The sequence below is a fragment of the Anolis carolinensis genome, chromosome 4 (genome assembly GCF_035594765.1).
Source record: "Anolis carolinensis isolate JA03-04 chromosome 4, rAnoCar3.1.pri, whole genome shotgun sequence".
Taxonomy (NCBI): domain Eukaryota; kingdom Metazoa; phylum Chordata; class Lepidosauria; order Squamata; family Dactyloidae; genus Anolis; species Anolis carolinensis.
The window spans coordinates 220,149,519-220,175,344 of NC_085844.1; the positions used below are offsets into that span (position 1 = coordinate 220,149,519).

At 40.0% G+C, this 25,826-nt stretch overlaps 1 long non-coding RNA gene across 1 annotated transcript in view; it reads right to left on the reverse strand.

Moving 5' to 3' along the window:
- Nucleotides 1-1,988: 1,988 nt before the first annotated feature.
- LOC103278768 (uncharacterized) overlaps nt 1,989-25,826 on the reverse strand; it is a 55,326-nt gene continuing 31,488 nt past the window's right edge. The window contains exon 3 of the long non-coding RNA XR_506314.3: nt 1,989-3,159. This is a non-coding gene — a long non-coding RNA (uncharacterized LOC103278768). The remainder of the gene's footprint in view (nt 3,160-25,826) is intronic.

The following is a 25,826-nucleotide window of genomic DNA, read 5'->3' on the forward strand; positions in this document are numbered from 1 at the left end:
GATCCACATATAAAAGAACTAGCCAAAACAACAACAACAACAAAAAAACCACAGATTGAATTAATTTCCAACCTATTAATGGAAGCAAGTCTAGTCTACCATATGAATGTGATTTTATAGCTATAGTTCCAAATCTATCAAGTGGTTTAACTGGAATAAGAGCACAGAGAAGAAGAGCAAAAGCATGCAAAATCCTTCTTTTCCCTTTATTTCCTTCCTCCTTTTATTATTTTTATTTTGATAGGTCCTATAAAAATTACTGCAAAATTTTGTTTTACACATCTGCCCTTATTAATGTATGCATTTCAGCCACCTGATCTTTCAATGTGTTCCCTAGTATAATTGGCATATTTACCTTCATTTCCTTGAATTATTCTGAGGCAACAGCATAATGTCCCCTAGTGGTGTACTATTGTAGCTTCTAGATTCTTTCATGAAGGTATTTTGTAAATACTGGCCCCAGAGAGATGCAAAACCAAAGAGCAATTATTAATACTATTAGTGTTTCATTTCTGCTTTTATATGAAGCAGTAATTGCCACACTTGCTCTATTATTAATGAAATGTTGCCTCATTTTAACTGAATTGAATAAGCAGCGGCAAAGATAACAACAGGGCTAATTTTGCTCATGAAAACCAATTATGTGTTTGGCTGGTCTAATACTTTATATATAAGGCAGCTTTTCTGTATGAAAAACACTTCCCATTAGGGCAGTGGTTCTTAACCTGTGGGTCCCCAGATGTTTTGGCCTTCAATTCCCAGAAATCCTAACAGCTGGTAAACTGGCTGGGATTTCTGGGAGTTGTAGGCCAAAACACTTGGGGACCCACAGGTTCAAAACCACTATTTTAGGGTAAAGGAGTGAAGTCAGTATGTATGACTCAATGCTATGGGATCCTGGGAGATGTAGTTTTACAAGGACTTTAACCTTCTCTGTCAAAGAGTGCTTGTGACATATCAAACTACAACTGCCATGATTCCATAGCATTGAGCCATGGCAGTTAAAGTGGTATCAAACTGCATCATGCTACGCTATAGACGAATCCCATGAAATTGCTACCACAAAATGTGTCCATAGGACCAGGTTCTAGCTTGCTTTTAAATCTAACATGAATTCACTTGAGAATCTTACGTTAACAGACATTTTAGTCAAAACATTTCATGGTAATTGTTTCCAGGAGCTACATCAACAACTTGATTGACATATTTCTCAGCAATAGAAATGAGTTGGGTATGTTTACTGCTTTGTATAAAGTACTTTATCATGAATCAAAAAGATAACTTCTCATGGAAAACATTTTGAAAAGCAAAATGGTTCAAAGGCAGCATTGTTGTTAACTGCTGAATGGATCTTTAGAATACAGTCAGAAAGAACAGGAACAAAAAATCTGGGATTCTCTGATCTTTTAAATCAGTTTGGATGCATTCTAACATGGCCAGCCCTCTGGAAATTTCATTGCTAGTGCCACTTCTGTGAAGAATAATCCCTCTCCCCCTTTTATCTCATAGGCGAATACAAATCAGCGTTCTGTAGTTTCCATTGTTCACACTGATACCCACATTTATTGAAAGTACTGGGGAAACCACTTTCCATAATGCTTCTGGTTTCTAATTTGTGGCTGAAATGAATTCAGTTGAACTGTTTTGAGCACTTTTGTTTGAAACCACAGATGTGGTTTCAAACCACTTAGAACATCTGGGCATTTAACAGTAACATTGAAAGTCTCAGTTTATTGCCAGCCCCGTGTCAATCCATCATCTTTGGGCAAAGCTCCTAGAGCTTTACCTTGGGAAGCGGGGAAGCAGTAGGACAGGACTACTGGACCTCTCTGTTATCGAGCTAGAATTCGATTAGGGATTTCCTTTTAGGGGGAAATCCTTGCTCCTTTCTTGCCCTGCAGGTCCGAAGATCCTGGCAAGAGGGGGGGGGGAGCCGCTATGAATCAAGGGTTAGCCAGAAATTCTCACCATCCAGACGTGAAGAAAGAATACTGAGTTGTTTTTATTCAGCTGAATAAGATGACAGTCTGCGATCGTTCGTCAAGAAGTCATGACATACATTTACAGATCAACCATTTTTATAACAAAAATATGGGAGGCGCGGATTGAATTTCGCGCTACACCTTTCCCCGCCCTCCTATGCGCCAATTGGTCCTTAAAATGGTGGCGGGAACCCTCGTCCAATCAGAGGGCTCCTTATGCCTCAGGGTCCCCCACCAATCAGGGATGAGGAGGCGGGCTTATCTAGGAACAATGGACTTGCTGGGGATTAATGAGGAATTATGATTGAGTCATTGAGTAAATGTCCAGGAGGGGTTTCTAGACTGCTTCTTGGGGTGTAAATATACATTTTTTGTCTGGCAGGCTCTGCCAGACCGTGGTGAGCCAGATGGGCTGCATTTGTTTTTGAAAGGTGTCATGTCTGTGTTGACAGCCGAAGTGATAGTGTCTTGATTGTCCCTGTTGTTAAATGGTCCTGGAATCCAGACGGCTGATTTCCCAAAAGATGGCCCTGCTCCGATGTCTTAATGGGGAAAAAAACCTAATCTATTGTCTATGCAAGGGGAATGTGACAATTTCCTGGTGTGAGGAATTATCTTCCTCTGGGGTGTTGCCATTTGTCCATTTAATCCCTAGGTCAGGTCTCGGTCATTCTTTAATATAAGACATTTTTCACAGGGATAAGGGAAAAAGGGAGCATGCAGGGTACACAATTCACACATAGGAACAATATTTTCCCTTCGTTTCCCAAGCCTTTTATGGTGTGGAATTCATAAAATAAAAGTCCACAGGAGTCGAATCTGTGGCTGTCTGGGTGAAGCAACCTCACTGGGTCAAAAGGTCAGCGGGGGGGGGGTAGTTCATGGATGGGGGCAGGGGCTCTGGGTAGCCCCAACATGTAGTCCGAACTTCAGCAAGCCTGTCCCTGTAGAGAAAATCGCTCCGCAATGCAAGGGAACTCCGTTTTGACAGTTTTTGACAGGTTGACAATCAGCTGATCTGCCCCCGAAAACCGGGTCAATTTGCGAGCGGGTGGTCTCCTTTTGACAGTGAGGCGTTTTCAGGCAGAGATATGAAAAATGGGCATGTTGGGGGCCAGGACAGAGGAGATACGGCCAGAAATGGGGGCTGGGGGTAGCCCGTTGCTCTGCGGCTCGCCTGGAGAGGGAGAAAAAAGAAGGGAGGGCTGAGCCGCGAGGGGGAATCCATGCTTGCATGCAATAGAGCAGAGATCCTCAAACTTTTTAAGCCGAGGGCCGGTCCACAATCCTTCAGACTGTTGAGGGGCCAGATTATCATTTGAAAAAAAAAATACAAACAAATTCCGATGCACACTGCACATGTCTTATTTGTAGTGCAAAAACAACAACAACAACAACAACAACAACAACAACAATGAAAGAACAATACAATATTTAAAAATAAAAACAATTTTAACCAACATACATTTATCAGGATTTCAATGGGAAGTGTGGTCCTGCTTCTGGCCAATGAGATAGTCGTTAATTAGGGTTGTTGTTGTTGTTGTTGTTGTTGCTGTTGTTGTTGTTGTTGTTGTTGTTGTTGTGTGCCTTCAAGTCGTTTCAGACTTTGGGCGAGCCTAAGTCTAAAATGTATTTATTTATTATTTATTTATTTACTGCATTTATTTACTACATTTGTATCACACCCTTCTCACCCCAAAGGGGACTCAGAGAGGCTTACAAATTATATGTACATACAATATATTATATTATTAGCATAGCATGATATTAGCATTATATATTACTTTATTGAACTATACCACTATACTGTAATATTATTAGTAATATTATATGTAATATAGAATATATAATTAATATTATTATATGGTATTATTATTAGTGTTATATTGTATTACATTATAATATTATCAATATTATATGTATATACAATATATTATATTATAAAACTGAGGGCGGGGGCCAGGTAAATGACCTCGGAGGGCCGCATCCGGCCCCCGGGCCTTAGTTTGGGGACCCCTGCAATAGAGGATACAAAGTGGCTTTTTTGAATTGGTTACAAGGTTTGGAGCTTAGAAAGACACATGGAGAGAAAAAGGGAGAGCAGAAGATACATTTTTAAACTGCTGTTCGGGCACGTGTGTACGGCCAGATTAATTTCAGCATGGATCCTTCTAAACCTGCAGAACTCACAGCTGCAGGTCAAATCAGGCTAAACGCAGGTGGTTGCCTTGATTCAACCACATCTCTATGTCACATGGCACACATTGTTTTCACCGGGTTTGACTACAGGGCTCAGATTTCTGGCACCAAAGACTACTCTATCATACCCCCCCCCCCCCCCCCCCCCGCAAACTGTATTGATTTGGCAGGGACAGTTCTGGTGAATCTTCTGTCATTTCATGTTTCAGCTTCTTGTTTCTCTTTCCTCCTACTACTTTTCCCTTTTTTATCAGCTTAATTCAGTGCTGTAAATCAAGTTCAACAGGCAAAAGTAGTCTCAGTTGAGCAGAGGTTAGAGAACAGGAGGGCAGATTTTATGCTTCCCAGTAAGCTCAGCCAAGAGCAGAGGTCTGCATTCTCCTGTCTTTCCCAATAATAGTTTTCCCATCTTGACCACAGTGTCTTTGGCCCCATCCGCACTGCCATATAGTTCAGTTTCAGAATGCAAATTACCTGCATTGAACTGGATTATATGGCAGTGTAGACTCATATAATTCAGTTCAATGTGGTACAATTTGCATTGTATGAGTATACACTGACCATTATAATGCAGTTCAAACTGGATTATAGTACAGTGTAGATGAGGCCTTAGTTTTCGTATGTGAAGTTTGGAAATTATAATCTGAGAGTCTGTGAGTTTTTCGGGCTGTATGGCCATGTTCCAGAAGCTTTCTCTCCTGACATTTCACCCAGATCTGTGGCAGGCATCCTCAGAGGTTGTGATTCCAGCCATAAAAGCCTTGGACAATAAAAATTATACTCTGTTTTATTTACAACTACTGAGATATCCCATGACTCCTTTTGTAGAAACATACTACAGCAGCATTTGATGTCATGATGGAGGATAAATAATGCTTTGCTAGAGCCTTATTCCATCTGCTACCCTTCCCTTTTTATTTGCTTGAGGAAGAAAAAAAGTGGCTGGAAGGGGTGAGTTCAAAATGAAGGCAAGCCTATTTGAGGGGGCTATGTTCTTATTTTATTTTCACTAAAGTAATCAATATTCCTACCTAGAAGAGGTCTGTGTAATGTTTTGCCAGCTTCCCAGAAAGAAAATGACATGTAGAAATACTAACTTTATTTCCTGTTATATTGGTTATATTGGTTATATTGGAGTATATTTCAAGCATGACATGTAGAGATTTAAAACTGCTTATTTCATTCTTATTCTGTATGTTGGTTCAGCTGATGTCTAACTGTAAAGTATAACAAAAGAAGTCATCCATGTTTCACTGACTTTAATGACAAAATCCCTCCCATTTTCATTGTCACAGTTGACAGTGGGCCTGACATGGACCTGCCCATCACCTAGAGCAGGCATGGGCAAACTTCGGCTCTCCAGGTGTTTTGAACTTTAACTCCCACAATTCCTAAGTCCAAAACACCTGGAGGGCCAAAGTTTGCCCATGCCTGACACTAGGCGATTAGTATTTTTTGTTGCTCATTGCCTATAGTGATGCTAGCCAAAGCATGCAGGCAATGGAAGAAGGGGGGGGGGGAGTATTAATCCCCTCCCTTCCCTGAACACAATCCTTTTCCCTACTCTGCAAATCAGCTGTCATGAATAACCGGATTAGCCTCAACTTTTAATTTCATAGAGAGAGTCATAGACAAAAAAAAATGCTTCTCTGTTTCTAGTCATATCAAAATATTCCAATGGAAATTAATGGAATTGATGGCAAAATATATTTTGAACAAATGTTCAAAGTGGACATATTCAGCATTTCCCCAAGAAATAGTTTGATCATTTTTACAGTGCTTTTGGCAATAAGATTTTTTTACGATAATGCATTTTAAGATATGCAAGAAATGTTGAAAGTTAATGACATTTTCTCCTCCCTGATTATTTTGCTTTATTTCTCAGCTATACCAAACTCTATCGTTCTGTACATGGAAGCAAGAGTTTATAAATGCCACTTCCTCAGTGATTAACTATGTACCAAAAATGGAGTGTTAGTCCCATTTTAATGTGCATTTTTAGAGATGCATATTCCTCTGTAAATCATCTTTGGGGGATTTGTCCATGTAGAGTAACAATTCTGTTATCATCCCTGTGAATCTTAATGTAACATAGTTGGATATGAAAATGTACACATTACACAGGGATGTCCTATCATGGTGATGGAGATCAAAATGGAGTGAGAATCCACTACCTCCACCTGTACTCCTCTCTGATTTCAAGGGGTATGCCCACACCTTTAATGTTTTCAGATTCCCATTGGAAACATCGTCTTTTTCATTGAACCCTTTGGTCAATAAGCTTGAGCAAAAGGCAGGGATAGGTTTGGCATTCCAGTGTGGTGAATCCACTTTGGCTAAATCTGAATTAAGCTATCTAAAGTCATGAAAATATCATGCAGAATTGGGTTCAGCATCTCAGACAGTTCCTCCAAAGTTCAGATTAGTACTTGACATCTGGAAATTGTCTTTCTTGGGGATAAAGAAAGTTAACTTATATTTGTGTTCACAATCATCTCTGCATTCTCTGCCTTTCACAGAAATGTTTAGACCTATATATATATACCACCATTTATTAATCTTTGTGTGGGGCCCCTGGTGGCACAGTGTTTTAAAGCACTGAGCTGCTGAACTTGCAGACCAAAAGGTCCCAGGTTCAAATCCCGGGAGCGGAATGAGCGCCCGCTTTTAGCCCCAGCTCCTGCCAACTTAGCAGTTTGAAAACATGCAAATGTGAGTAGATCAATAGGTACTGCTCCAGTGGGAAGGTAACAGCGCTCCATGCAGTCATGCCGGCCACATGACCTTGGAGGTATCTATGGACAACGCTGGCTCTTAGAAATGGAGATGAGCACTAACCCCCAGAGTCGGATACGACTGGACTAAACATCAGGGGAAACCTTTACCTTTTTATTAATCTTTTCAAATCCACTGGCTCTCTTGACATGGCTATTACTAGCTATTTTTCATTAAATAGCCCAATCCTTTTTAAAAAGGAAAAAGAAAATAGAATATTATGGTAGTGATAGCCAAGGTATCCCCTGCATGTTTTTACATTTGTTTCTCTTGTTTTACGGCCAAGTTTCTGCCAGCTCTTAGAGTTGTTCGATACATTCTACAAAATGTTCATTGTATCTGCCACCTTCTTATCCTATTTCAGTAGAAGGAAATCAATAGGAATTGATTCAAAAATGCCCAGTCTTATCAACTATTGACTGAGATGTTGTGCTGCATATGGATTTTGACAAAGCACAGAATGCTAAAAATGACAGCCAGGAATTAAAAAGACGGTTGGACTCCAACTTGTTTAACAAATGTATCTTCCTCATTGCCTCTGGCTTTTAGATGGTGCCAATTCCCTGTTGATGGCTCTCCACTAAAACTAGATTCCTGCTTCTAGTAGTTTGTTAAGCAGGGTAAAAGGAGAAAATGTTGCATTTGGAAATAAAATGATGCCAGCAAATGCTATTTCAGCAATTATCCATGTTTAGCAATTATGCTAATGTTGATTCTCAAAAGGCTATTATTTGCGCAGCATGTTCTTCATACATTATCTCTATACCTGTCTAACCTTGTATTTTCTCTCGAGCTATTACAGGTTGTTTGTCAAGTTAAGTGATGTTTTCAGTAGCGAGTGTTGTCAAGGCACTGTTGCTTCCCCTTCCCCTTCAAACTGCTACTACACACTTGAACAGAAAAGAAAATTGCAGAAAAAGCTTTAAAGGGGATGGAAAACTTTGTTTTCTGCTAGGTTCACATAAACTCTTTTTATGCAGCAAAGGAATGAAAGGGTACTTTGTATCTAAAATGGATAGATTAACTGGCCACTGGCATTTCTGGTGCCATGGTTCTGTGGGAAATAGCTACTGAAAGCTGCAGAAGACAATTAGTAGAGTAAGGTGAGAATTGGTTGCACTATTTAATGTAGTGTAAGGGCCACATTAGCCTGGCTCATCCAAACAAATTTGTATTTTGGTCAGTGTAGAAGGACACATACAGATGAGAAAGGACATGACAGGTGAGGTGGTGGTTTCAAGGGTCCAAGCAACAGGACAGCTAGAAACACTTACTCCAGTTGAGTCATTCTGTGTTTTGCGATAGGTTTAGGAAAACATAGTATGTCTTTCACAGGGATGGAATAAATTCATTAATTTCCTGACTTGGTTGGATTTAGAGTTTGCCAGCCTGTTAATTTACATAAATGGGAAGAAAAATGACATATGAAAAATTCCTGCAAATTGGGGGATTTAAAAAAAAAAAAAGCCCGGCACAACTTAAACAATTGTCCACAAGTTGGATAAACTGTGAAGCTTTGCAGTCAAAACCTACATTATATTTTACACAAAACATTACACAGCTTCCTGAGGCTCACATTTTACCACTATATATTTGGGGAAAGTGCAGAATACACAAAATTAGATTGCACACTACAGTGTTCCCTCACTTATCACTGGGTTTAAGTTCCAGGACCACCCGCAATAAGTGAAAATCCACGAAGTAGGCATGCTATATTTATTTTAATATTTATACATTATTTTAGTAGTTATACACTATTTTAAGTCTTTATCAACCAATCGTGTATTGATAAATCACCTCCTTCTCCTCCCATAGCTGCTTGGGCTCCTTTTCTCTCCCCTTGGCTTCTCCTTCCTCACTTCCTTAAGCTGTAAATTGTATTTTTTTATGATTTATAATAGTCCTTTAGAGTTATTGAAAAACCGCGAAATAGCGAATCCACGAAAAGTGAACCGCGAAGTAGTGAGGGAACACTGTATACCCATATTCAAACAAGATGGTTAAAGGTTCAGCCATCATTATGGATTTTGCTGGTTTGAAAATTGGGCATGGTACATATGATTTGTTGCACAACTTTACTTGGTTTTGCACATATTTACTATGCAGCATTCTTGTTGTATAGTACATTGCTGTTTTTCTGTAGTAAAGAGTAAATTTCCCCAACAAAAATGTTGCACAAAATCAGAAAACAGCAAGGTTGTGCAACAAATCAGCAGTGCTTTGAAGAAATTAACTGTCGTACAACAAAAATGCTGCACAAAATCAACACTACAACATTGCTGTTTTCTGCAGTGTTTTCATTGTTCAAGTTTGTGTTGTGCAACATTACTGTTTTTCCTATGCAAAATAACAGTAATCTTGTATAAAAACCCAGATGTGTCTGCCAGAAAATCGCTTGTTTCATGCCAAACACTACATAGTTTTGAAGAAACTATGTGCAGTTCCCAGTAGATACAGTATAGCTTTTGGAAAACTTGCAGTTTTCTGAGTAAGCTGCATAGCTTTCATGGAAAAGTTGTATAATTTTCCTTCAGTATACATGGGACTTGGGAGGAGGGATTTCCAAGTAACTTAAAGGTATGAGATGAAAAAATATTCAATTGTTTTCAACATCTGTCAGGACTTGGAAAGACTTAGATTTACCATCCCTATTTTTTTTTTTATCATCTAAGACTGGTATGCTGTATACAACATCTCCTAAAATAGACATCTTGGCCCTATTTATATATTTATGTTCCGATGTTTCTCATTATACATTTTTTTAAAAAAAAGATAATCTCAACATTTCTCACCCAAGAAAACCTTCATAATGCAGAACTCATCCACCATTAAAATCATAATTATATGATAATAATATAAAGATTAGACAAAATATTGTATTTGGGTCTATCTTTGCAATTTTGTGAGACACTGTTGTGAAGTAAAACAAATAGATTATTGGTCAGGATCATCAGAAAGGCTGAGTATGATTTAAAGTGACAATGCTTATTTTGAAAGGTTTATAGGGAGTGTGTCTGAAATTCCATCTGCTGCCACATGAAATTGTCTGAATGTTATTTTTGGATGCTCTTTAGCAATATCCGCCCTTGCCTTTTTAAGGTTAATTGAGAAGCAACCAGGGAAAGAAGCTTTTCAGTTGTAGTAACTTGACTTTGAAATACTCTCCTTAGGGAGGCTTGCCTAGTATCAAATCTCACAGCTTTCCAGGGCCTGGTGAAAACTTCTACATCCACTGAGCCCTTTTGATTGTATGTTTGTCCTGCTGATAGGCACTGGGGCATTAGTGCTTTAATTGCATTTTGATTTCTTTTTACAATTTATTTCTTTTGGTTTGTAAATATTGATTGTAGGCTAGCCTGGCAGCTTAATTGAAGTATAAAGTAAATTACAAACAGTTTAAATAAATAGCAGAATGTGAGAGGAGTACATTCATTTAGAAAGAGATGAACCCCTATCAGAGTGTGGGCAGCTGCATTTGATTCCCAGGATAGTTTGGTACCCCCTCTGTCTAATTTCCACAATAAAACATTTCAAGATGTTTTTCTCCAAAATGTTTTTAGGGGACATGGCTCTTTACATCAGGAATGGATTACTGTAGCCTTCCTGTTTAAAGAAAGACTACTTCTGAACCAAAAATGACATAAAGGACACAAAATATGGTGAAAATGTGTCAGCCTCCCTAGAAGCTGTTTGGAGAAATCATTTTCACCCTGGAAAACCTTGTAGTCCATACACTGGATTGTGACCATCACAATATAGAACATGTTGAGTAGGTAGATTTCCAACTGCCCAAGAGGAATGAGTACATAGAGCTGAATAAAATCCCACATTTTCTGTTTTGAACTGGAATATATGTCAGTGTGGACTCAGATAACCCAGTTCAAAGCAGATATTGTGAGATTTTCTGCCTTGATATTCTGGGTTATATGGTTGTGTGGAAAGTCCCACTGTTTCAGAGCACAGCAGCATCTGTCCTCCATCCTTAAACACATAACTTCCCTTCAGAATTTGTTTGAATTAATAAGAAGCCTGAGCCAGTCAGTTAGTTTAAATGCCCTGTGAGCTAGGTAACAGCACAAATAATACATGGTCCACAGCCTCCTGTACAAAGATCATTTTTTTCAGAATGTATCTCCCATGTCTGATACTGGTAGCGACAAAACTCTGTATCCAACATCCAGGGCTGTTGTCTTGTTGAACTGGGACTCTATGAGTAATGCTGAAGAGACATGCATTGCTATCAGCAACAATGGCCTATTTGGAGTAAGTGAGAGAGATGCCCTCCTTTCCTTGTTACTCTCCCTAACAACATTTTGTCAGTACATGATTAAGTAGAAATGGAGCCAAATCCCTCAGCTGTGAAATCATAGCTACTATACACATTATCTAAGTAATTCATTTTTAGTATCTGTTATTCATGCCCAATTCCATATTGCACTATTACATCTTAAAATATGAAGCTCAGCATGGAAATGTATTGAATTTAGCATTTGGACTTTAGCTTGCAAAACCCATTAATAGACAATGGGATACAGCAGGCCCTCAGCAGGTATCTGCAAAGGTTTGGTTCCAGATACTGAAATATATAGCTGCTCATGTCCCAATGGCATAGTAGAATGGTGCCCCTTATATAAAATGTGAAGGGATGTTCTTACCATATTTACTTGAATTTAGTGCACCATTGAATCTAATGTGCACCTAAGTTTTCAAAACGCTGAAACCAAAAAGGTTTTTGCCAGCAAATGTAATGTGCAGCAGGAAAAAGGACACTCTCTGCAATTTGTTCCAAAAAGGTGTGAATTATAGTTACTGTGAGCTTAGAATTCCTTCTTTAAAAATAAAGTGTTAAAGCACCAAATCTTTCAACAATGGAAAGTAACCCTTGATGGGAAGATGTGAAGAAAAGGGATACAGGGGAAAATTAGAAGAAGGAAAGATGGAAGGGAAAAAAAAAGAATAAGATGGACTGAGGATAGAAAGAAGGTAAGTAAAGAGGAAGGAGAAAAGGAAGAGAAAGGAAACGAGAGGAGTGGAGAGGAGAGGAGATGAAGGAAGGAAGTCAGTAGGAGGGAGGGAAGAAGGAAGGAAAAGGAAGAAAGGGGGAAAGAAGGCAAAGAAGAAAGAAAGAAAGAAAGAAAGAAAGAAAGAAAGAAAGAAAGAAAGAAAGAAAGAAAGAAAGAAAAGAGGATGAAAGAAAAGGATGAAAGAGGAACAGAAAAAAAGATCAGAAAAAAGGCAGTAAGGGAAGAAAGAAGAGGAAGAGAGACAAAGGGATGGAAAGAGGATAGAAAAGAAATAGGAAGGGAAGAAAAAAGAGAGGGAGAGATGTGTTTTTTATCATGTCAGAAGTGACTTGAGAACATACTGCAAGTCACTTCTTGTGTGAGAGAATTGGCTGCCTGCAGAGACATTGCCTAGGGGACGACTGGATGTGTTGGCTGGGAGGCTTCTCTCATGTCCATGCTAGCTAGAGCTGAAAGATGGGAGCTCGAACCAGCAACCTTCAAGATCAGCAACCCAACCTTCAAGTCATCAGTCCTGCAGGCACAAGGGTTTAATCCACTGCACCACCGGGGGCTCAGAAAGGTTTAAAAGGGTGAAAGGGCCTATGTACACACAGGAGAGGCAGTGGGAGCACGTACCAGCCTCCCTGCCTGTTCCAAGACAGTGCCCCCTTTACCTCCTCTTCCTCCTCCGCTCCTGGGGCCTGCCCCCTTTACTGAGGGGCTTGGCTGATGAGGAGGAAGGGCCTGCCACTGACAGGGCTCTTCGGGGGGGGGGGGGCAAGGGGGTGGAGGCCAAGGGCAGCAGTAAGGGATGCCAGGAGTGAGGCAGCAACTTGGCACCGCAAAGGAGACCCTTCCCCTCCTCTTCTTCCCTCCCTTCTCCTCCTCTCCTCCTTTTTCCTCCTTTCCCTTGTCCTCTTCCTCCTCCTCTCTTTTTCCTTTTCATCTTCTCTGCAATTCAGCTCACCATTGCTGAGGATACAATGCCAGCCCCCCCCCCCTTCCTCTAAAGATGACTGCACTCCCGGGGCCATGTGTATATATATGTGTGTGTGTATGCATGCATATACACACATGCATTCTTTGGATAGCATAACAAAGGATTAAGACACCCATAGTGATTATTTTGCTGTCTGTGCCCCTGTTCAGAAAAATTTTGCCTCACTTTCTGTCCCTGTGATAATTGGATTTTGAAAAATTTGCCATGTTATCGAAACAAGGTTTGCTGATAAAGCTTCAGTGGAGTCACCTTTCCCCATGATAACTCTTCCAGGAGTGAATTTCCCTAGGGTTAGATTTCTCTCACTTCCTGTTGTCTCACCCTTATTTATAACTATGAGTCATTTGTAAGTCGGATGTTTATAACTCGGGGGCTGACTGTATGTATAAACATGCCTCTCATCAACCCTCTAGCGCTCAATGACAATCCTCTATCACAACTCAAATAAAACACAATCCACTTTGACAGAAAGTGAACTGCTGGGTGTAGGATGACCCAAATAGAGGTTACAACTGGTATGCGGGCTATCCCACCAAGATGGCTTGAAGGTAGAGGTTAAAGTTCATCCAGGGAAATCAGTTGCTATTGCCACAAAAGCTGCAATATTGCTATGAAGATTTTCACAAAGATGTATTCATCTTCAAACGTTTAAGCCAAGCAAAGTCTGACTTGGACTAACTTGGCAAACCTCAGCTTTGAAAGCAGAGAGAGGAGCAACTGAGCTCTAATTGTGTCTAACTTAAACTGCTACATTAAATGGTTCCCTCTATTGAAAGGTGGTTTTTTCCACCCATGTCACGTCCTTTAATGGATAAATTGCTCTTTATTGAACTTGGCTTGTCTTTTTTTCTATTGGAAAGGCTGCATCAAAGCTCTTTTCTAATATGCTGTTCCATTTCTGAGTGGCTTAGTGTTCAGTACTTATTTCTTGTTGTCTGTTGGATGCTCCTTGTCAATGAAAGTTTTGAAGATCATTTTAAAAGACCAGGACAGAACCACAATACTTAATGATGCAATACTAGAACTGTCAGTAAAAAGGCTTGGGAAATAAATTAAAATATGGAGAAACTGTGTTAATGTCATATTGTGCTATGAGTGTTAGCACTGTACTGAATGTTCTATTTAGATTGAAAGCAATGCTTTTGCAATGAGTATGTGAGAGTTATTTTCTTTTAAAATCTAGATTATGGGAATGTTCTTTTTTCTGTTCTTTTCTTTGACTTTAATTTTCCCTCTGTCTGTTTATTGTCAACTCCCCCTTCTTATTATTGCATTTTCTTTCAGTTTAGACATCATGAATGATCACAAATATTTAGGATTCACGTCTTGCAGTGGCATACACAATTGTCATTGAAAACAATACCTGCATCTGTTTGGATTGTGTTCTGTTTTGTTTTTGGTCCCCAGGCCTGTTGTCAGGTGGCTTTAGTGGCATATAGAGAAAATGAGGGGATGCCAGGGGCACATAGACATCCATTCATCTGCAGAAAAGAACAACCATCTTTCTGACGTCCCTTGTAGGTCTAGGAAGATAGTGTATCTTTCTCAAGCTGGCCCCATGAACACAGACACTTGATGCCCTTGTCCTCCTCCCACATACTCCTTGCACGGCTATCAAGGTGAGGTGGCCAGATAGGTTAAGTTCTCAGAGAAGAGGAGGGCACACAACTATGCCTTTTACATTCCATTTGTGCAATACAGGATCTCTCCCATGAAGATATAATACCATGTAACTAACGGCCCTCCATGCAGTCATGCTGGCCACATGACCTTGGAGGTGTCTACGGACAACGCCGGCTCTTCGGCTTAGAAATGGAGATGAGCACCAACCCCCAGAGTCGATCACAACTGGACTTATCGTCAGGGGAAAACCTTTACCTTTTTTACCTAATCAGATATGGTTATACTGTACCAATTATAATACACAAAGAGTTAGGTGAGTGAGACAAGAATAGGAGACAACCAATGAAATTCAACAATCTGCCAACCAATTACACCTGCTGTCTCTTCTCAGTCTCCACACATTCAGTGGAATGGATTGCACCATGTCTCCACATCTGTGCAAATATGACCTATCTGATAAATGAAAGACTTTATGTTTTGCAAGGTGCCCGATAGCATAGTTCAGTGGTTATCAACTTCCCATCTCTTATATTTCATCAATTGATCTGTCAAAAAATCTGAGCCCTTTATAATAGAAATAAAAAATTACAATTTCCCAAGATGAATATTGGGCACATAAAATGTAATAGTATAGAAACAATAATACAAACAATAATCATAATAGTAATTCCATAGACCAGTGTTTTTCAAACTGTGCTCCTCCAGATGTTTTGGACTTTAGCTCCCAGAAATCCCAGCCAATTTACCAGCTGTTAGGAATTGTGGGACCTCAAGTCCAAAACATCTGGAGAAGCACAGTTTGGTAACTCTGTCATAGACAGTTGAAAATAATGATAAGGCATTTAAGTACACATTTACTGCTTTGGAAACTGGAGAACACACATAAAGTGTTAGTCTCACATCCCTGCATCACACACTGAAAACCAATGGAATAGATCAAACTTCTATGTATGTAAGTGTATAAGTGCAGACAACAAAAACTGAGCCAGCAAGTTGTGTTTTGTTTCCATCTCTGTATATTCACAGCCACAAATATGCCATTTTATACAAATATCCTGAGGTATTGTTATATACTCCTGAGGTGTTGTTATATACTACTAAATCTGAGTCTATGAGCCATATTGCATGATGCTGTTATCACATGCCATTTGCATGATTATCAACAGACTCTGGTCATACTGGCAGCTTACAAGGTGTTCGTCACTAATACATGTTGAAGCATCCCACAACTGTGATGCTATGGTGATCTTTAGTCCTATGTCTGCACTTCTTGTTAGCGGTAAAATTGTGCCATTCTCTATGCAGTTCTGATGCTCCGGAATATTTATTCTGTTTTTGTCAAAGCAACTCCACAATTCCAGCCATGTTTAATTAATAATAATAAAAACTTTACATTAAAAATGAGGAGAGAGAGGAAGAGTTGGGTGGCAGGACTTTCTGACATCAGTCTTGTGAATTCTGGCTCATTGCACAAATGATGATGCCATGGGTGTGATCAAAATCTATTGATTAATTTTTGTCAATAGCAGAGGGGAAATTTGGAAAGGACTGACTAGCAATAGGTTGAGGATGGCATCATCACCAAATGTGATGGCCCTGCTTTGATGTCGATTTGCCACCTTCATTCAATAAAGTACTACAAGAACTCCTGGTTGAGCCAATGTTGAGCATGGCTGAAAGCATTCTAGGATCACATTAGATTAAAGCTTTTCCAAGCACCTGCTCAGCATTCTGTACTTTTTTCTACCTTTATGTTACCTGGGGAAACATCTCTCTTGCTATTCAGCAACAAATAGGAAGCTGCGCAGAGGGAAAGATGGCTCCAGTGTTGTGTGTGAGGATTAGGGCTTGCTGTTAATAGCTTTGGGCTTAAAGCAGCTTGGGAATGGAAGCAAAGATCTGATTTGGAGAAGAAATATGATAATTGGTGTCTGGAGGGAATTGGGGAAGCCTTGGCCAAATTGGAAATTACCTTTTGGTGCTCTTTTTCTGTAATCCCTGCAACTCCAATTATAGCAAAAAGATAAACTGTTTGACGGTGTCTTACAACACCCTGCCTTGTACATGACTTAATCCATCCAATAAGTCTTAATGAAATCATTATTCTTATGATGTCTAATTATAGTTCCCTGGGCCTCTAAGCACAGTGGAGTATAAAGAATGGCATTGAACGCAATTCTAAATGGGAAATAAAAGAACGGGCTGAGATTCAGTTACCACAGTGCTTCTGGGGCTCAGTGTTAAAACATTTAATTCAGCAGGAAGATTTGATGTGCAGCACATATTGGGGGCTGGAGATAGAGAAGTTGGTTTAGGCTACAAGGCAAAGTCAATTTCTACCTTTTGTTGGAACTGTTTTGTAATACGATGTGCTCTTAGGTGATGGATTGTGTGTGGCTTCCTTCCCTCTTCTCTGGTCTTCCTAATCAATTATCAATCATGCAAGACAGACAGAGGTTATTAGAAAATTTAAATCAGCTAAGGACCTCATCACACTATGCCCCATCCATAATGTTTTGGGGGCTAGAGGAAGGCCACAGGTAAGTCAAGTCACCCTGCGAGCCATGTAGCCATCCTCCTCCTTCCTGTGTGATGGGAAGGGAAGGATGGAGGAATTGCTATGGTTCACCCCATCACTTCCCTCATCAGATGGGGGAAGCATGAAAATAGTTCTCAAAAGAGAGAAAAGTGCAGGAAACTTACCAATATTATGGGTAATGCCCATGATGTAAAATTTGCGGCAGCCAAGACAAGATGCTGCAAACATGCTGAAAGGGGCGTGATCAGCCATCAGTCACGTGAAGGGACATATTGGTCGCTGTAAAATTGCTTAAAAAACCTCCCATCTGATTGGGTCCTAAGAGGCACATCCAATGAAATTTGTTTTTGTTTTGAATGGGGGTAGAAGAAGAGCTGTGAAAAAAATCATTTCTCAATTGCACCAGAATGCCAATTTCAGGTCTATCTTTGAAAAAGATCTACTTAACTTTCTTAGGAGAAAGGCATGATGATATTCTTTAAAAATTCCCTACCAGCTTTTCTAATATTAGCTTGGCAGGAAGGGGTGGGATAGCACAGGATGGAAAGATGAGGGATTTTTTGTATTTCTGCACACTTACATGAACATGTATGTTTATGTGAAAATAAAGAAGTGGGGGTATGAAGGCTCAGCAGGCAAAAACTGTAAACTGAATATCTACTCAGCTGCTCCAAAGACTAGGAAATGGAGCAATTGATTCAAATTATAGGAAAAGAGACTTAGTCTAAACAACAGCAAGGACTTCCATATGGTAAGAACTGTTCAACAGTGGAATACATCCTTCTCTGGAGTTTTTTAGTGTGTGGCTATCTGTCATATTGTATATTTCTGCATGACAGGGAACGGAACTGGATGTCCCTTCTAGTCTCTTCCAACTCCATCGTTCTATGATTGATGGGCCTGCTTTGTCTCCTGTACAGATCCTAAATCTTGATGGACATCTCCAGTAACACTCTTCAGTGGATGTAGAAGTTCTATAGTCGATTCTAGGGAAATTGTGGTTCTATATCACACAGTGATTTTCAGACAATGGCAAGAAAAGGGGATGGAGCTACTGTAGCATGGATATTCTGGTTCTCCCTCATAGTGTGTAAAATTTAAGACTTATTTAGAACTGTAGTTAGGGCTGCTGCAGTGTCAGTGGCCAGAATCCAGTGGAATTCAGCTGCACGTGGACTCTTCATTAAATATGAGTCAATACATCAATACAGAATAGGGCTATCAATAAAGTCCAGCGCAAAGTTCCTCTACTTAGATTAGGGGTGGACAAAATGCAGACTGTGGTATGCACGAACCTCCCTTGGCTCCATTATTTTCCAGGGGTCAAACATTCTTATGTCCCAAATGACCAAATGGAGCTGTGGAGTTTATTTTAGGCCCAGAAGATAATCTTTTTTTTTTTAACAGAATTGAATAAGAAAGAACTTTAAGGTTAATTCCCCTTGGAGGTATACAAGAGAACATTCCACAAATGTTCCATGCTTCCTAAAGGGCATTTTTGGAGCTAAAATGATCTTAGGGGGATGCAGCCCTCCAGTCGGGGAAGACAGCAGTGTGACCTGCTAACCTTTAATAGTTGCTCACTCCTGATTCGGATGATAATCAAATAATTATTATTACTTCCTAGTGATAACTGATGTATATGCATTTTGAGTATTCATCACAACATAACAATGACATACAATTTGACATTTGGAGCAGTATGAAAATCCGTGCGCCAATCAATTTGCTATAATAAAAAGAAATACTTAAGTTTGAAGTGCATTAATGATATAAAATGATCTAATATCCCAAAACAAAGGCTACATTGGTCTTCATCTGACTTTGTTGTGCTTTCATCTACAGCTTCCATGTAGACAAGACATAGAATTACCCCTTCCCATCTGTACAGAGCTTTTCTACTACATGGACTTTTGTTTCTGACTTATCTGTCCTTATCCAGAAGCTGACATTTAGACAGAGGATTCCTCAAGGCAGTCTAAATCACAGAATTAATGCCCATGGCTAGTCTGGGTGACAGAAGGCCCAAACTCTAAAAACTGGCAGAAAGTGTGTGTGTGTGGAGCTTTCTGTGGGTATCAAAGGCTTTCTCCTACACTCCTGCTGCTAGCCATGACCTTATCAGAAAAATTGCTAATGGTTTGATGATTGCATTTTATTTCAAAGGCACCCATTTATCAGCTTTTGCCTTATAGCTTGCTGGCACCAAATATCTGTTCTGGGAGGCTTTGTCATTTGCTGTTGACTAACGACTGCAGCTATCCTTTCTAGTTTTCAGAGGAATGTGTGACCCTTATATTCTGAAACAGCCTGGGAAGTCTCTCTGTTACTGCCAATGTTGGCATCAGGAGACAGTATGCAGAATTCCTAAAGTATTTGTTTTGATTATTACTCCATATATTTTGAAATATGAGAGCTCATAATTTGTTCTGCAACTATGCTGGCTCAATAATTTCAGTAAGAAAAAAATGCAGAAAATGATATATTTTATTTGATTTCATTTTTAAACACTTACCTTCTAAGGATAAGATCAGATAACATTTTTTTTTAAGAATAGCAGCAAGCATTCTATTATTCTACATATCTCTGAGTAGATCATTGGGACTGAAATAGCCATGTCCTTCACATGTCACAGGTGAAAAATGGGACACTTGTGACCAAGCAACTCATACTGTGCTTTATGTTACTAATGAGAGAAAAAAACAGCTTGGAGAGGCTGCAGCAGTTTGCTTTTGCTTGAATCTATTAGGAAGGGCAAGATTGTACAACCGTTCCTCATGTCGTTTCTTCCTGATGAATTAATGAAGTACAATCTACCTTTATGCTTGGAGCCAATTTGCAGCAATTTATGTAAATTGAGGACAAAATGAGTGGAAGAGAAAAAACAGGGACATTTTAAAAACAGCTGAAAAAGTGAGAGGATAGAGGATTGTCCCTGCTAATTTGGGACAGTTGGAGAGTATGGAGATATATTCTATTTACTTATTTATAGCATTTATCTTATCCTTCAGCCAAAAATTCTTTCAAGAAAGTTTACAAATGATTAATCTGACAATTTCCTGCCCTCTAAATTATGTACAGCTGCAAAAATCTTCTGTCTATCCCTATAAATCAATGCTGGCTCAAATTATTATTGCATGCCTTCTGAAAGATTCAGACCCAAGTTATGTAACCTCTGGAGGAAATACGTTTTGACATTACTACCATCATGAGAAGTACAAGAGTACAGTGTTCCCTCACTTATCACGGGGGTTACATTCCAGGACCACCTGCAATAAGTGAAAATCTGCAAAGAAGGGATTTTAATATTTTAATATTTATTTTAATATTTATACATTATTTTAGTAGTTAAACACTCTTTTAAGTCTTTATCAAGCAATCGTGTGTTGATAAATCGTCTCCTTCTCCTCCCGTTGCCACTTGGCCTCCTTTTCTCTCCCTTCGGCTTCTCCTTCCTCCTTTCCTTAGGCTGTAAATTGTATTTTTTTATGATTTATAATATTCTTTTAGAGTTTATTGAAAAACCGCAAAACAGTGAATCCGCAAAAAGTTAACCGTGTTGTAGTGAGGAAACACTGTATTATTATCAAGAAGAAAACCCCTTTTCCTTTAAGTGGTGGGAAATGTCAGATTGTAAGGGCCACATCCTTAACCCATAAATTATTTTAGACAATATGCATATGATATTGTCAGGGGATGATGGGTAGCAGAGTGAAGTCCAAAAATTCACCATCCCGGTCTTCACCTCCTTCTCTCCAGACTGTCTCCCCGTGTGGAAATACAGCACTGGACAAACACACTCCAGTAGACGAGGATTCGGTTGGAAATCCAACGGCAATCAATCTTTATTTACAAGACTATATACAAAATAGAACAAATCAGTCCTTCTCTCCATGAGTGCTTGCCGAAGCGACTCATGCACACACAGCACACTGCTCTTCCCTGCTCAGGAAACTCCTCTGCATTCCACAGGAACAAGAAAGAAAGTCCCAGTCAAAACAAACTTGACCCCATTGGTCCTGTGATACATCAATCATAGCAGACTCTCATTAACTCCATAACTGCTGAAATGCCTTGCCGAAAAACTAACACATAAGGCATTTCTAATAACCCAGATTGATTTTAACATTTCTGTCAGGACCCAGGCTACAGAACACCAATAACCATGCGCAGAGGCCAGATTCTATCTAATATCTTTATTAAAGAAATATATAAAGTCAATAAAAACAAGTGAAGAATATAGTTCAGAAGTAGACCTTTCAGGAAAGGTCAAATATAGTCCAGGAAAATAATGTCCAATATGTGATATTAAAGTCCAAAGTTATAATCCAATAACCGAAACACACACTTTGCCAAGCAATAGTGTGGGGAGATGACAAGGCCTTTTAGTCCATTGAAGCTTGACAACAAGGCTGGAAAACAAACTTGATTCTTGGCTAGAACAAGACTTGAAATGAGGCAAACATGAAACATGAACTGAGTCCAAAGAAGTCCGTGAAACAAGGCAAGGCTGGAAACTTGATCCGTGAAGCAAGGCAAGGCTGGAAACTCGATCCGGGAAACAAGGAACTGGGGTTACGAAGTCCACACACGATCTCACTCCTCAAGCTGACAAATTGACTCCGCAAGGTTCCCTTTGCGGCAAAACTCCTATATAGGGTCTCGTTTCCCGCCAGAAGAACACTTTCCCTGGAGAACGAGAAGTGAAACCCAACTCTGTCCAGATGCATGACTCCTTAGAATTTCCCAAGGGAAGCAGACCTAATCAGCTAGTTGTTTGGCTGCGATTCTGAGGCTCCGGCGATTAGCCTCCCTGGCTCCTCTATCTCTGTTATAATTGTCCTTTTGGGAAAACGGGGGAGAATTCTGCCCAAGGCTTGTTTGGCTAACTTCTTGAGGGCAAACATCCTCCAGGTGCAGGGGCTCCGATTCTGGCTGAACCGGTGGAAATCCCATGTTTTCCTCCTCATCTGCCACAATAGTACTAGGAACGGGACTACAAGGCCCATGAGACATCACAATTTCACAATACACAATACCCTGACAATTCCCCTCCGAAATGTTCAAATCAATACTCTACATATTTGATCAATCTTTCTAGAACTTCCACAGGATAATACATGTATACATACAGTCTTTTTCAATCACATGTAAATTGCTTTGATCACAATACATCAACACTCTTCTTGCATCTTTATTAACACAATCGATGCTAGAACCATAACACAATACACTGAATCTTCACTTCATTAATCAATACTTTTCCCAACCTCTGAAAACTTAATTCATTGTGCCACATAGATTCATTTGATGCTGCCAGGCTATATTTCAACTCACTGCTGGCTTAACCATGGATTTCAATTTCTCTTAAAATCCAATTTCTTAAAACCAATTCATTACATAATCATACTTTTCCATCACAATTATTCACAAAAATGATTTAACTCTCTCTGAACATATATACATATTTCAATTTCCGTTCAGACTAATAAACAGGCACACTCTTTTTGCATCTTTGGCGCTTTGGCAACACATGTGCCAATTGACATGTTGGAGACCACTGATCATCTGATTCAATCTCGGTCTCAAGAAGAGATATATCTTCACTTTTTTCTGTCACCTGCTCCTCACTCCCAAGCTTAGGTGATTTTTTCCATTTACCCCCTCTCTTCTGACTCTTCTGGGGAGTCTGTACTTCCCCATGTTTCACTGGAGTAACCATCTCCTCCTTAATGGTTCGTTGCATATCCTTTTCAACAACAGAACCCCCTCCACCTGAAGCTTTCTGTACCTCCGCTTTCTTGGTGGAATTGTTATGAAACAACATCTCTTTGTTCAAATGCAACCTGTCCCAGCCTTCATCCTTCTCAAAGTATGCCCTCTTTGAGAAAATAAGCCTCCCAAGACCACTGTGGAATTTAAGCTTGTCTTGGTAGTAGCCTAAGAATTGCATTCTCCTCCACTTAGGCTCTCCCTTTTTCCTCTGATTGGCTGGAACTAATACATTAGCATTTTGACCATATACTTTCAAATATCCTAAATTTGGAGGTTTTTTGTACATTCTCCGAAATGGGATGTCATCCAATTCCTCATCCCATAACCTGTTTAAAATATAATTACTTGTGTGTGTGAACACTCTGGCCAATTCTTAGTTGAGCTTTTGGAATCTCTAATTAAACACTCATTCATGTGAAGAATTTGCTTCATCCTATTTTGAGCCACGCCTTCTACATTTGGCTTATATGATTTTACATTTTTAAATCCTATATTCCTTTCACTCAACATTTTCTTCATCTCTTCATTACACACATTAATTCCTTTGTCAAAAACTATTTGACCTACATGCTGTTCATAGACCCTTTGAACCATGTCTATCCAATTAGACACCTTTACAACAGCTTCCTTCAAATCTTTAAGGAAGTATACAAAACCAAATCTTGTGTGTCTATCAACTAACGGTAAACAAAATTAAGAACCTCCCTGGCTTTTTACATTAGATTCTGTCACATGCAGATGGACTATTTCAAACATTTCCTGGGCCTTAATTCCAGATCTTTTAGGGTGCTCATTTGATTCAATTCCCATCTCTGAACAAACTGCACAGTCCAACAAATTTTCACATTTCTCACACTCAAAATCTGTGCATATTTCTAAAGTTTTTCTGAGCACCTCTACATGTGCATGACTAATTGCTCTGTGAAGATGATGGATACACCTGTCATGCATAATCTTCTGTTTCACACAATGGACTTGTGCCCCATCTGGAAAATTATTCTTGTCAAACATCATATACATTTTGTTCCTTTTTACACCTTTTGCCACTACTCGTCCATCTCTCTGAATATAGCAATAGATTCTGCTAAAAACTACTCTATATCCGTTCTCTGTTAAGGTAGCCACACTTAACAAATAAGAACTTAATTCTGGGATGTAAAGTACATTTTCCCAATCCACATTCAAGCAAGGGATGAACACAGTGCCACATTTGTTGAACTTCCTCTCAGTTCCATCAGCCAAAGTCACTGCTGTTCCAGACACATCCCTTCTGTTTTTCAAAAGTTTAAGATTTGTAACTACATGGTGTGTACAACCTGAGTCCAAATACCACTTGTTCTTTTCGGTGATCCTTCCATTCACCGCAGCCATAAACACCTGGGGCTTAGTTTTTGTTGACAAATTCTTAGCCCCTCTGTTCCCATGAGAACTTCTAGCCTTGTTGTTTGGGCAACTCCTGGCAAAATCCCCCCGGCTTGTTGCAGACAAAACAACGCCGTGTTTTGACCTGATGTACTGCAACCTCCTCATGATTCCCAGGAACACCATCTGGACCAAAGCCGACCACTTGCGCCTCCTCCTGGTCGCACTGCGCCATCGTCTGCTTCTGGGCTCGTTCAAAAGATCTTCGGTCCACTTCTTCTAAGATTTTTCCACATACTGAATCCAAAGTTAAATCCTGGACTCTCACATTCTGAAAGGAATGTACCAGAAAGTCCCAATCCTCAGACAAGCTGCACAGCACCAGATAACACTTCTGTGCTTCTGAATATTGTAGGCCTCTTTCCTCAGCTTCAATCAATAATTGCTTTAGATTGTCCAAATGCTTTCTGAAATCCTGGCCCTGAACAAGCTTTGCTGAATACAGCCTCTTAGTCCAAATCATCTGAGACATGCAAGTCTCCCTCTGATGGACCTTTCTCAAAGCTTGCCAAATCTCCTCAGGAGTGTCCTTATTCCTCACATGGACAAGTTGGTTTGGTTGAAGGCACAGTATCAAATATGCTTTGGCTTTCCTCCTGTGCTCAGCATTTTGGTCTGAACCATCGAGGATATTCTGCAAATCCTCAGATGCCAGCAAAGACCGCATCATTACTGACCACGAAGCATAATTATCATCAGACAGCTTTTCCATGCTGGAAATGAAGCTTTTTCCAGCTATCTCTGCCATCAATAATCAACACCCCAAGCTCCCGGTGAATCAGCTGCCTCCGTGACCCTTGGTCCCCGAGATTAAGCCATACTGCCACTTACTCAAGTGCAGACTCAGGCAGTCACAATCTTCCTCTTGCAGCTTCACTGGAGCTCTCTTTCGGGTCCCCTCCGTCTCTGGATTCCCTCTCATGACCGCACAGTTGCTGAAAGCTCACCAGCCATCAGCATCTACATCTACTGCGCAACGGAAGCGTGCTGGGCCCATAACCCAGTGTCAGGGGATGATGGGTAGCAGAGTGAAGTCCAAAAATTCACCATCCCGGTCTTCACCTCCTTCTCTCCAGACTGTCTCCCCGTGTGGAAATACAGCACTGGACAAACACACTCCAGCAGACGAGGATTCAGTTGGAAATCCAACGGCAATCAATCTTTATTTACAAGACTATATACAAAATAGAACAAATCAGTCCTTCTCTCCATGAGTGCTTGCCGAAGCGACTCATGCACACACAGCACACTGCTCTTCCCTGCTCAGGAAACTCCTCTGCATTCCACAGGAACAAGAAAGAAAGTCCCAGTCAAAACAAACTTGACCCCATTGGTCCTGTGATACATCAATCATAGCAGACTCTCATTAACTCCATAACTGCTGAAATGCCTTGCCGAAAAACTAACACATAAGGCATTTCTAATAACCCAGATTGATTTTAACATTTCACAATACACAATACCCTGACAGATATGGCACCCTATACCATATAGGTTCCAGC